Source organism: Bubalus kerabau, chromosome 1 (genome assembly GCF_029407905.1).
Source record: "Bubalus kerabau isolate K-KA32 ecotype Philippines breed swamp buffalo chromosome 1, PCC_UOA_SB_1v2, whole genome shotgun sequence".
NCBI classification, from domain to species: Eukaryota; Metazoa; Chordata; class Mammalia; order Artiodactyla; family Bovidae; genus Bubalus; species Bubalus kerabau.
Genome location: NC_073624.1, coordinates 181,953,452 through 181,965,070, shown reverse-complemented (window position 1 = coordinate 181,965,070; position 11,619 = coordinate 181,953,452).

Sequence of the window (11,619 nt, the reverse complement as noted above, 5' to 3'; positions counted from 1 at the left end):
CATTGCCTTCTCCGAATCTTTGACCTACCTTTAGCAAGAATCCTGGTAAGTCAGTTAAACAAGAAACCCCCGACCTTTGACGTCTCCTCAGTGATTTTTCATGCATGGACCCCCCTCACCCGTCTCCTTGGGTATAAATCCCCACTTGAAAGAGATGGGAATACCAGACCACCTGACCTGACTCTTAAGAAACCTGTAGGCAGGTCAGGAAGCAACAGTTAGAACTGGACATGGGACAATAGACTGGTTCCAAATAGGAAAAGGAGTACATCAAGGCTGTATATCGTCACCCTGCTTATTTAACTTATATGCAGAGTACATCATGAGAAACGCTGGGCTGGATGAAGCACAAGCTGAAATCAAGATTGGCAGGAGAAATATCAATAACCTCAGATACGCAGATGACACCACCCTTATGGCAGAAAGTAAAGAAGAACTAAAAATCCTCTTGATGAAAGTGAAAGAGGAGAGTGAAAAGTTGGCTTAAAGCCCAACATTCAGAAAACTAAGGTCATGGTGTTAGGTAGTTAGAATAGGAAACAGGAATCCAGAATGGCGGTGGCTAAAAGACAAGGAAGGGAAAGGGCCACAAAAATAGAACAAAGAAAGGTCCGAGGACCGGAGTGAGGACCTCAGATAGAACAAACAACACTCCTGGCTAGCCCAATTTACATAGTGCAGGCCCAGGGGGAGAAAAAACATAAAAAAGAGGAGCCAAAGGGCTGGGGGTCTTTCTCTCTCTCTCCCAGATGCTGGGGTGCTCTTCTCTTTGCGTCTTTGGGTTGACATGCCCTCAAGTCTTGAGGATGGATTTTCCTGCTATTATCTAAATAAAATAGAGCTGTAACACTGAGCTGTAACACTGATTTGTCTAAAAGCTATAACACGGTCCGTTCGAGACCTGAGAGCTGTGACACGCTGAGGGCTTTAAGATCCGTCACTCCAAATCTTTGTTGTGATGAGACAGAACAGAGGAGCATACACTCGCCTGACAATGGCATCCAGTCCCATCACTTCATGGCAAATAGATGGGGAAACAGTGGAAACAGTGTCAGACTTTATTTTTCTGGGCTCCAAAATCACTGCGGATGGTGATTGCAGCCATGAAATTAAAAGACACTTGCTCCTTGGAAGGAAAGTAATGAACAACCTAGATAGCATATTTAAAAGCACAGACATTACTTTGCCAACAAAGGTCCGTCTAGTCAAGGCTATGGTTTTCCCAGTGGTCATGTATGGATGTGAGAGTTGGACTATAAAGAAAGCTGAGCAGCGAAGAGTTGATGCTTTTGAACTGTGGTGTTGGAGAAAACTCTTGAGAGTCCCTTGGACTGCAAGGAGATCCAACCAGCCCATCCTAAAGGAGATCAGCCCTGGGTGTTCCTGATGTTGAAGCTGAAACTCCAATACTTTGGCCACCTGATGCGAAGAACTGACTCATTTGAAAAGACCCTGATGCTGGGAAAGATTGAGGGCAGGAGGAGAAGGGGACGACAGAGGATGAGATGGCTGGATGGCATCACTGACTCAATGGACATGGGTTTGGGTGGACTCCGGGAGTTGATGATGGACAGGGAGGCCTGGCATGCTGCGGTTCATGGGGACACAAAGAGTCGGACACGACTGAGCGACTGAACTGACTGACTGGCTGTCCTAATTGTATTCTGAGTTAACACTGATCTCTCTTTTTGTTGTTGTTGTTCAGTCTCTATGTCATGTCCGACTCTTTGAGACCCCATGGACTGCAGCATGCCAGGCTGCTCTGTCCTCCACTCTCTCTTGGAGTTTGCTCAGATTCCTGTTCATGGAGCTGATGATGCCATCTAACTATCTCATCTTGATCTCTGATCTCACCTCTATTGTAATTCTTCCATGGCAACAGTTTTAAATAAAGTAGTCCTCATCATTAAAAAAAAAATCTACTCTCACAATTTCTTTTTCTTTTTTAAAGAAATACTTATTTGCTTATTCGGCTGCCTCCTGTCTTAGTTGTAACACACAGGATCTTCACTGTGCCATGCGGGATCTTTTGCTGGGGTGCACAGACTTTGTAGTTGTGTCGCAAGGGCTCGGAGCACACAGGCTCCGCAGTTGCACCTGTGAAATTAAAATATCTCCTGCCATATTAATCCACATATTAATCAATCAATGTCACAGCCATCAGTGATTTCTGGCCTCCAAAAGTGAATGAGGGCTCCCAAAACTGTGATCCAGCAGATGCTGCCAGCACCCAACGGTGATTGCTGAGGAGCTGGGAGAATGCAAGAAGCAAGCTGAACAGGATGGGCCCCAGATAGCTGAGGTGCATATGAAAGGAATGAATTCAGTGAGCTGAGGCTTACATCTTCCCATACATAGAATGCTAAATTCCTTCACTTGATACCTGATCTTTGAGGATCAGACTGTCTTCTCCCTTTGTTGCAAACTAGCCTGACTTTCCCGCCTCCTTCCTTGGAGCAATTTTCTCAGAGCTACAGAGATGCTGTCTCGCAGGCTCGGAGTCCTAAACATTCCCACCAAATGAAATAATTCTCTACTTTCAGGTTGTGACTATATTTTTTAGTCAAGACAGCACACAAGCTTAATTGCTCCACAGACTGTGGGATCCTAGTTCCCCGACCAGGGATCGAATCCTCATCCCCTGCATTGCAAGATGGACTCTTAACCACTAGACCACCAGGGAAGTCTCACACTTCACCATTTTAACAATTGTTAGAATATATATATATATATATATATATATATATATATATATTTTTTTTTTTTTTTTTTCGGAGAAGGCAATGGCAACCCACCCCAGTACTTTTGCCTGGAAAATCCCATGGACAGAGGAGCCTGGTGGGCTGCAGTCCATGGGATCGCATAGAGTTGGACACGACTGAGTGACTTCACTTTCACTTTCATGCATTGGAGAAGGAAATGGCAACCTACTCCAGTGTTCTTGCCTGGAGAATCCCAGGGAGGGCAGATCCTGGTGGGCTGCCGTCTATGGGGTCGTGCAGAGTCGGACATGACTGAAGTGACTTAGCAGCAGAATATTTTTTCTCTTAACAGTAGGAGATTTTAAATTATCATTGTGGCTCGCATTTGTGGCTCATATTTCTAGAGAACAGCACTGCCTTGAAGGTGGCACAGTATCTTCCCCTCCTACCCTCAGGCAGATTTTCCCAGACCTACTTTCATTGCTGACTATGAGCTTTAGTTTCTCCTTTCCTTTCATCAGTATACCTCTCCAGTCTGCTTAGCATCCCTTGGTAATGGCAATGGCTGGCACACCTGTTTTTGAAAGGTTACTCATTCATTCATTTGTTCCTCCCTTCATTTATTCTGCCAGTGTTTTAAAAAATGCTTAATGACATTATTAAAACATGGTAAGAAAGACTTTATTCAAGGTGAAATATCAGGTATAGGGATCAATGTGATGGAATTCTCAACTGGAGAAGACAGATTGGGCTTAATTTTGATGCCAAAAGCTTAGCTTCTTTGTACACCAGTACCAAATCAAATCTTGGAGACAGAGCTTAAGGTGAAGTAGAAAAGCTTCCCCAGAAAAGGGGCCACAATGGCCTCATGCCCTCAAAACCGTGTGTCCTCCCCTTGAGGAAGAGAAGTTTTATAATAATTGTTCAAAGAGGGCATGACCAGTTCTTGAACATTCTTCTGGTGGGTTGGTGGTGAGGTAAATGGGAGTGTTGCCAGCTGAAATCTTGGCCTCTACCCACCAAAGCTGAATGAAAAACACGGAGACAGAACTCAGAGGAAATCGAAATGTGGCTTTTATTCTCAGCCCGCGGAGAGTGAAACACAGTAGGCTCGTGCCTCAAGAACTGTGACCCCCATCTGTGAGGGCCTAGGGGCTTATATTGGAGAAGGCAATGGCACCCCACTACAGTACTCTTGCCTGGAAAACCCCATGGATGGAGGAGCCTGGTAGGCTGCAGTCTAAGGGGTCACGAAGAGTTGGACACGACTGAGTGACTTCAGTTTCACTTTTCACTTTCATGCATTGGAGAAGGAAATGGAAACCCACTCCAGTGTTCTTGCCTGGAGAATCCCAGGGACGGCAGAGCCTGGTGGGCTGCTGTCTATGGGGTCGCACAGAGTCGGACACAACTGAAGCGACTTAGCAGCAGCAGTAGCAGGGGCTTATATAAGGCAAGGCCTTGCAGTCAGGAGTAGGTGATGAGGAACAAAAGTGATAAGACCTTGATTTCTTCCTCTTGCATTGCTTCAAAGACAGTCATAAACTGGCATCAGTAACCCAGTAATTGAGTCTGGCAGTTCCGTGGCTCTGTAGCCTTCCTTCTGATATGTAACTACAAGGAGAAGGGTGTTATAATTATAAACAGCTGATAGGGGGATGTATTTAGCATAAAGGGAAATAGTTAGCTCCTACAGAGTTAGGGCCAGAGAAGGTAATGGCAACCCACTCCAGTACTCTTGCCTGGAGAATCCCATGGGCAGAGGAACCTGGTGGGCTGCCGTCTATGGGGTCGCACAGAGTCGGACACGACTGACGCAACTTAGCAGCAGCAGCAGCACAGAGTTAGGGGCAGAGAAGGAAACTTAGTTATAGACATTCAGAGTTAGGAGCAGTTAAAAGTAGAAAAAACTAGGAATGTTCAGGCCTGCTCACTGTTCTCTTTATAATTCTTTGTTCTCAGGAAAGGGAAAGAGAAAAACCCATTCTTCTTTTTTCCTTTTCATTGCAACAGGAGTCAGCATCATCAACTTGAGATCCAACAGATCTGGGATCTACATGCTTGTGGGCAACAGACCATCATTAATCATTAACTTCTCCCACCTGGAGGAGGTTTCAGTATTTTTAAATAGCTCAAAGATATTGTGTGTATCTGTTGATGGGGAAATAGGACCTTGTTCCAAGGCTGCTCTTGACTGTCTCACATCCCCTCCCTTCCCTAATTAACAACAGCTTGAATCTGCCCCCTTGGAACTCAGGGAAACTCACAGAGGCTGAGTGAAGGCTGTTCCTCTAATCAGAGAAATGGGGGACAGAAAGGCCTTGTGCCCAGGGGGCCCACAGGGTCCTGCTTGATATCAATTCCATAAACAACATGGGCAAGTGGGAATCTATAGCTAAAAAGCAGGATTGGGAGGGTGAGAATCAATGAATGAGAAATTACTAAGAAGTATCAAAGATAAGGAGGATTTTGGTGAAACTAACTAGATAATCGGAGAAGGCAATGGCACCCTACTCCAGTACTCTTGCCTGGAAAATCCCAAGGACAGAGGAGCCTGGTAGGCTGCAGTCCATGGGGTCGCTAAGAGTCAGACATGACTGAGCGACTTCACTTTCACTTTTCACTTTCATGCACTGGAGAAGGAAATGGCAACCCACTCCAGTGTTCTTGCCTGGAGAATCCCAGGGACGGGGCAGCCTGGTGGGCTGCCATCTATGGGGTCGCACAGAGTCGGACACGACTGCATCGACTTAGCAACAGCAGCAGCAACTAGATAATGTGGGGGCGGGTAGGGAGGGGGGAGGTGGTGATCAGTCATGTCCGGCTCTTTGAGACCCCATGAACTGTAGCCCACCTGGTTCCTCTGTCCATGAGATTTCCCAGGCAAGAATACTAGAGCAGGTTGCCATTTTCTCCTCCAGGGGATCTTCCTAACCCTGAGATCAAACCCGTGTTGATCTCAGTGAGGCAGCAGTGAGCGGTGGCATGAAGTGAGATCTTAATTTCCTGCCCAGGAATTGAACATGCATAGCCTGGATGACAACCAGGAACCCTAGCCAATTTTCCCTGGATTTTTGCCCCCACTGAAAAACGCATTTATCAGGGAGGCAGAAACAGTAAATGGAGATACAAAGTTTATTATTAGAGAAATAGCACAATAACAAGTGGGCCAGCACATAGAGAAACAGTTTCTTTAGTTGAGACAGAAGCAAGGCAGAGATGCACACCCACAGAGAAAAGGTGTGGGCGTCCCCCCTCGTGAGGAGGAGCACAGTAAAGAGGCAGATAAGTCATTGACATAGGTCAGTTCTTCTGGGCCGTCTTCCTTCAGATCAATTATCTGGTTTCTTTTTCCACACCTGACCTACCCTGGGACCCTCCCCTGGGGTGTGCATGTACCCCTCAGCCAAGATGGACCTTGAAGTGAAGGCTTCTGGGAGGAGCAAGACTCATTATGGCCTGGAATTATCCCCTGACTTTTGACTCCAAGGAGCCCTTGTGCACATGTGTAGTATCTCCCTTACCCTTTACTCAGACAGGGTTTTTGCCTCTCTTTGTCTTGCCATGATTATTCCGTAGAGATGTTTGTTGTTGTTGTTTTTCAGTCACTCAGTCCTGTCTGACTCTTTGCAACCCCATGTTCTGCAGCACCCCAGGCTTCCCTGTCCTTCAGCTTCTCCCGGAGCTTGCTCAAACTCATGTCCATTGAGTTGGTGATGCCATCCAACCATCTTGTCCTCTGTCATCCCCTTCTCCTCCTGCCTTCAATCTTTCCCAGCATCAGGGTCTTTTCTAATGAGTTGGTTCTTCGCATCAGGTGGCCAAAGTATTAGAGCTTTAGCTTCAGCATCAGTCCTTCCAATAAATATTCAGGATTGATTTCCTTTAGGATTTGACTGGAGATGTTTAGAAGAGACAAAGCCTGGCTATTTACCCTGTTTCTGCTGTTACTTCCATTTCTGAGACCAAACAGGGGGCTGGTTGTAAATTCCTCAACTGGAGCCCACCTATCTCTTGCCTCAGGAAATGCAAAGAGGAGGCTGGCTGATTGTAAATGTCCAACCTGGAGCTCATCTATTGCCCACTGCAATGTCTCTTGAATTTCTTGCATTGGCAGGCAGAGTCTTTACTGCTGCACCACCCAAGAAGCCCAACTGGATAGTTGATATTATTTATTACTATATTAAATATGAGTTACTGAGAGTGATCAGGGTACGGGAGTGTTCTTGTTAAAGTTTAACTTTACCAGGAAGTGCACAGATGCAGCTAGGAGAAGTTTCTGAAATCTGACTAAAGTTTGGTCTAGCTTGGGAATTCCCTAATGACCAAGTGGTTAGAACTCTGTGCTTTAAAGCCAAGGGCACAGATTCAATTCCTACTCAGGAAACTAAGATCCCCAAAAGTCAGTTGGGGTGGCCAAAAATTTTTTTAGAAAAGTAAAAATAAAGTTTGATCAAGCAAAGAATCTTGGTCACCAGCCAATCACCCCTCTAGCCTTCTGTGATATATAATTTATAATAAGTATATATTTGGTCTTCGCCCAGTTTCTGGCACAGAGCTCCTAAAACCCTTGGAATTTTCTGAATGTCAAGAATGATCAAGTTGTCTTTTGTTACATTAATGAGGTGAATTTTGGACCTCATCTAAGGATGGGGGCTGGTTGCTAGGAGACCCAACCAATCCTGTCATTAGAAGGGGAAGGAAAAGAGGCTAGAGATTGAATCAATCTCCAATGGTCAATGATTTAATCAACCATGCCTATATAATGAAGTCTCCATAAAAACCCAAAAGGACAGGGTTTGGAGAGCTTCCAGGTCAATGCAAATTTGGAAAGAATGAGAAGTTTGGAGAGGGCATGAAGGTTCGATCCTTTCCCAATGCCTTGCCCTCTATCTCTTCCATCTGGCTGTCCCTGAATTTTATCTTTTTATAATAAACTCATAATCTGGTTGGGCTTCCCAGGTGACTCTATGATAAAGTATCTGTCTACCAACGCAGGAGATAGGGGTTCAATCCCTGGGTTGTGAAGATCCCCTGGAGAAGGAAATGGCAACCCACTCCAGTTTTCTTGCCTGGGAAATCTCAGGGACAGAGGAGCCTGGTAGGCTACAATCCACAGGGTCACAAAAGAATCAGACATGACTTAATAACTAAACAACAACAGTAATCCGATAAGTATAGTTTCTTTGATCTCTGTGAGTCATTTCTTCCAAATTAATCAAATACCAAAAGAAAATTGTGGGAACCTCTGATTTATAGCCTATTGGTCAGAAGCACAGAAAACAGCTGTGTTTGTGGAGTGAGTGTGGGGCAGTCTTGTAAGACTGAACTCTTAACCCGAGCAACCTGATGCTACCTCTGCGGAGATAGTGTCAGAACTGAGCTGAACCAAGTTGAAACCTGGTGCCTGAGAATCTCTTCTTGGAGTGAGGGTACATCACCCCATAGCCCCACCACTCTGGAAATGAGTCTCAGAATGCTAAAAGACCTTCAATCTGCCAGGCTTTACGCTGAGATCTGGGATTTCACCACTCCTTGGAAGAAGCACTTGGCTGTATCCCAGCATAGCTTCATGTGCTCAGGAGAAAATTGTGACTTTGGGGCTGAGAGGAGAGGAAATTTTCAGTGGCAATAGAGACTCTGAATGCCTTCGTTTTCTCAGACTGCCAGAACCAAATGGACTGGGTGGCTTAAACAATTATAATTTATTTTCTCATAACTCAGGAGGTTGGGCTTCCCAGGTGTCTCAGACAGTAAAGAATCTGCCGGTAATGTGGGAGACCTGGGTTTGATCCCTGGGTCTGGAAGATCCCCTGGAGAAGGCCATGGCAACCCACTCCAGTATTCTCGCCTGGAGAATTCCATGGACAGAGGAGCCTGGTGGGTTACAGCCCATGGGGTCACAAAGAGTCGGACACAACTGAGCAATTAACAGTACTCCTGGAGGTTGAAGTCCAAAACCAAGGTGCTGGTGGTTTGGTGCCTTTTCCTTGGGTTGTAGGTGACTGTCTTCTTGGCTGGCCTCTCACTGAGGTGTCATAAGGCCTTTCCTCTGTGCCTTCATAGAGAAGAGAGAATCTCTGCCTTTAAGGCCCTTAATCCCAGGATGAGGACCCCACTCTCATGACCTAATCTAATCCTAACTGGATCCGAATGGTCTCATCTCAAAATACCATCACACTGAGTGTTAGAGCCTCAATATAGGAATTTTAGGGCTTCCTAGGTGGTTCAGCAATAAAGAATCCACCTGCAATGCAAGAGATGCGACTGTAGCCAGCCAGGCTCCTCTGTCCATGGGATTTCCCAGGCAAGAATATTGGAGTGAGTTGCCATTTCCTCCTCCAGGGGATCTTCCTGACCCAAGGATTGAACTGTGTCTCCTGCACTGGAAGGTGGATTCTTTACCACTGAGACATCTGGAAAGCCCATTTCAAGTCTTGATATCATCAAAAAAAAAAAAAAAAAAAACCCACCCTCACTGAAATATCCAGAAATACTCAATATACTATCCAAATATCCAAATAAAGTTGGCCAAATGTGTGGGCATTCCTGGATTTAAGTCAAAGTGACCCGTGTGCTTAACTGTCACAGATTCCATTTTTGATTCTGGCTGAATCAGTTATTCCTACAATGGTTGCAAAATGTTGGTTTTCTAGCTCTGCACTTCTACATTTGCTGGTTGCCATTCTACTATGAGGAAACTTTCTCTTTTCCCTCATTTAGGTATTATTCATTATTAATTTATGTTGGCATAAACTCTTGATCTTATTGCATTCAATGGAGTATCATTGCTTACTATCATCACTTCTGCTGATGCTCAAATGATCTCAGCTTTGGCCAATGGGAGCTCTTCTTGATCTTTCCTAAAGGTTTAAAACAGTGTAAAATCTGTTTTGTTCATTGACCTTTCCTAAATGCTTAAAACAGTGCCTTTCGCACAGTAAGCACTCAATATATGTTTGTTGAATGAATAAATGAATTAAGTGTCACTGCGAGGGCTTGAGAGGTATCAGAACACTCCCTGCTCGTCTGTCAATGCCCTGGTCTCATGTATATTTGTCTCCTCCCTAACCTCTAGATGTCTCTGTAGGGAGTTAAGGGTGTGTGTGGGTATGTCCTTGAGCTGCTATGTGTCAATATACACCCCTCTGTTTCCTTTGTGGTTAAAGTGTGCTGAGTTGGTGAGTGATTCTACTGTTTGGCTGAATGTCTTTCAACATCTGGGGGTCAGCTCCTGGTGTTGCATATTTGTGGGTGTACATTCAGGGAGCTCTAGGTGCCTGTGTGGAGAATCTGTTAGAAAAGTGTGTTTGGCTGAGGGGACTGAATGTCTGTAAATATATTTGAGAATAAGAACTTGCTCATTCTAAAAAAAAGTTTTGGTGTACAACATAATGGCTCAATATTTGCATATATTGCAAAGGATCACCATGAGAAGTTAACGCATAGTTAACACTCATGTGTTGTGCTTAGTCACTCAGTCGTGTCCAACTCTTTGCGACCCTATGAACTGTAGCCCACCAGTCTTCTCTGTCCATGGGATTCTCCAGGCAAGAATACTGGACTGGGTTGCCATGTCCTCCTCCAGGGAATCTTCCCAACCCAGATCTCCTGCATTGCAGGCAGACTCTTTATGGTCTGAGCCACTAGGGAAGCCCAGTTAACACCCATAACTACACATAATTACAATTTTTTTCTTGTGATGAGAAGTTCTAGGATCTAGTCTCTTAACAACTTTCAAAATACAATCTAGTGTTATTAACTACAGTCGCTGTGCTGTACATTACATTCACAGGACTTTTTATAACTGGAAGATTGTACCTTTTGATCCCTTTCACCCATTTTGCCCATCTCCTACCCCCTGCCTCTGGCAATTATCAGTTTGTTCTCTATATCTCTGAGTTATTGTTTTTTGTTTTTAAGTTCCACGTATAAGTGAGATCATATGATATTTGTCTTTGTCCGACTTATTGCACTTAGTCTAATGCCCTCAAAATCCATCCATGTTGTTGCAAATGGCAAGATTTTATTCTTCTTATGGCTGAATAATATTCCATTTCTTCCCTGGTGGCTGAGACAGTAAAGTCTTCCTAAAATGTGGGAGACCCGGGGTTGATCCCTGGATCAGAAAGATCCCCTGGTGAAGGGAATGGCTACCCACTCCAGTATTCTTGCCTGGAGAATTCCATGGACAGAGAAACCTGGTGAGCTACAGTCTATGGTGTTGCAAAGAGTTGGACACTACCAAGCAACTAACACACATAATATTCCATTGTGTACATATATTTTTACTCGATCCATCATCCATCAATGGACACCTAGGTTTCTTCCACATTTTGGCTATTGTAAATAATACTATGATTAACATGGGGTGCAGACATCTTGTGGTCTGGCAGGGTAGACTTTAAAATTGTAGAGGAGCCCTGCGGGTCTGTTTCTGGTTGTGTTGTTTATTTGCTAAGTCATGTCTGACTCTTTTGCAACCCCATGGACTGTAGTCATGGCTCCTCTGTCCATGGGATTTCCCAGGCAAGAATACTGGAGTGGGTTGCCATCCCCTTCTCCAGAGATCTCCCTGACCCAGGGATCGAACCCATATCTCCTGCCTTGGCAGGTGGATTCTTTACCATTGAGCCACCTGGGAACCCTTTCTGGTTATGTGCTTCTTTGAAAAGAGGCAGTGGTAGAGACAAATAACAGTTAATATGTTTCTAAGGGGATGAAAACCCATCCCCGTAGTGAAAAGCTCATGGAAGGATGTTTCTGTATCTACGTGTCCCTAACGTAGCATGCCACTGGGGGGTGAGGACCTGTGAGCAGCTGTATCTGGGCAAGTAGTGCAGATTTGGGGTGAGTGAATCTGGGTGTGACTATCTCTGATCGCAGGTCAGTTTGGCTTTAGTGAAAGGTGAGGGTG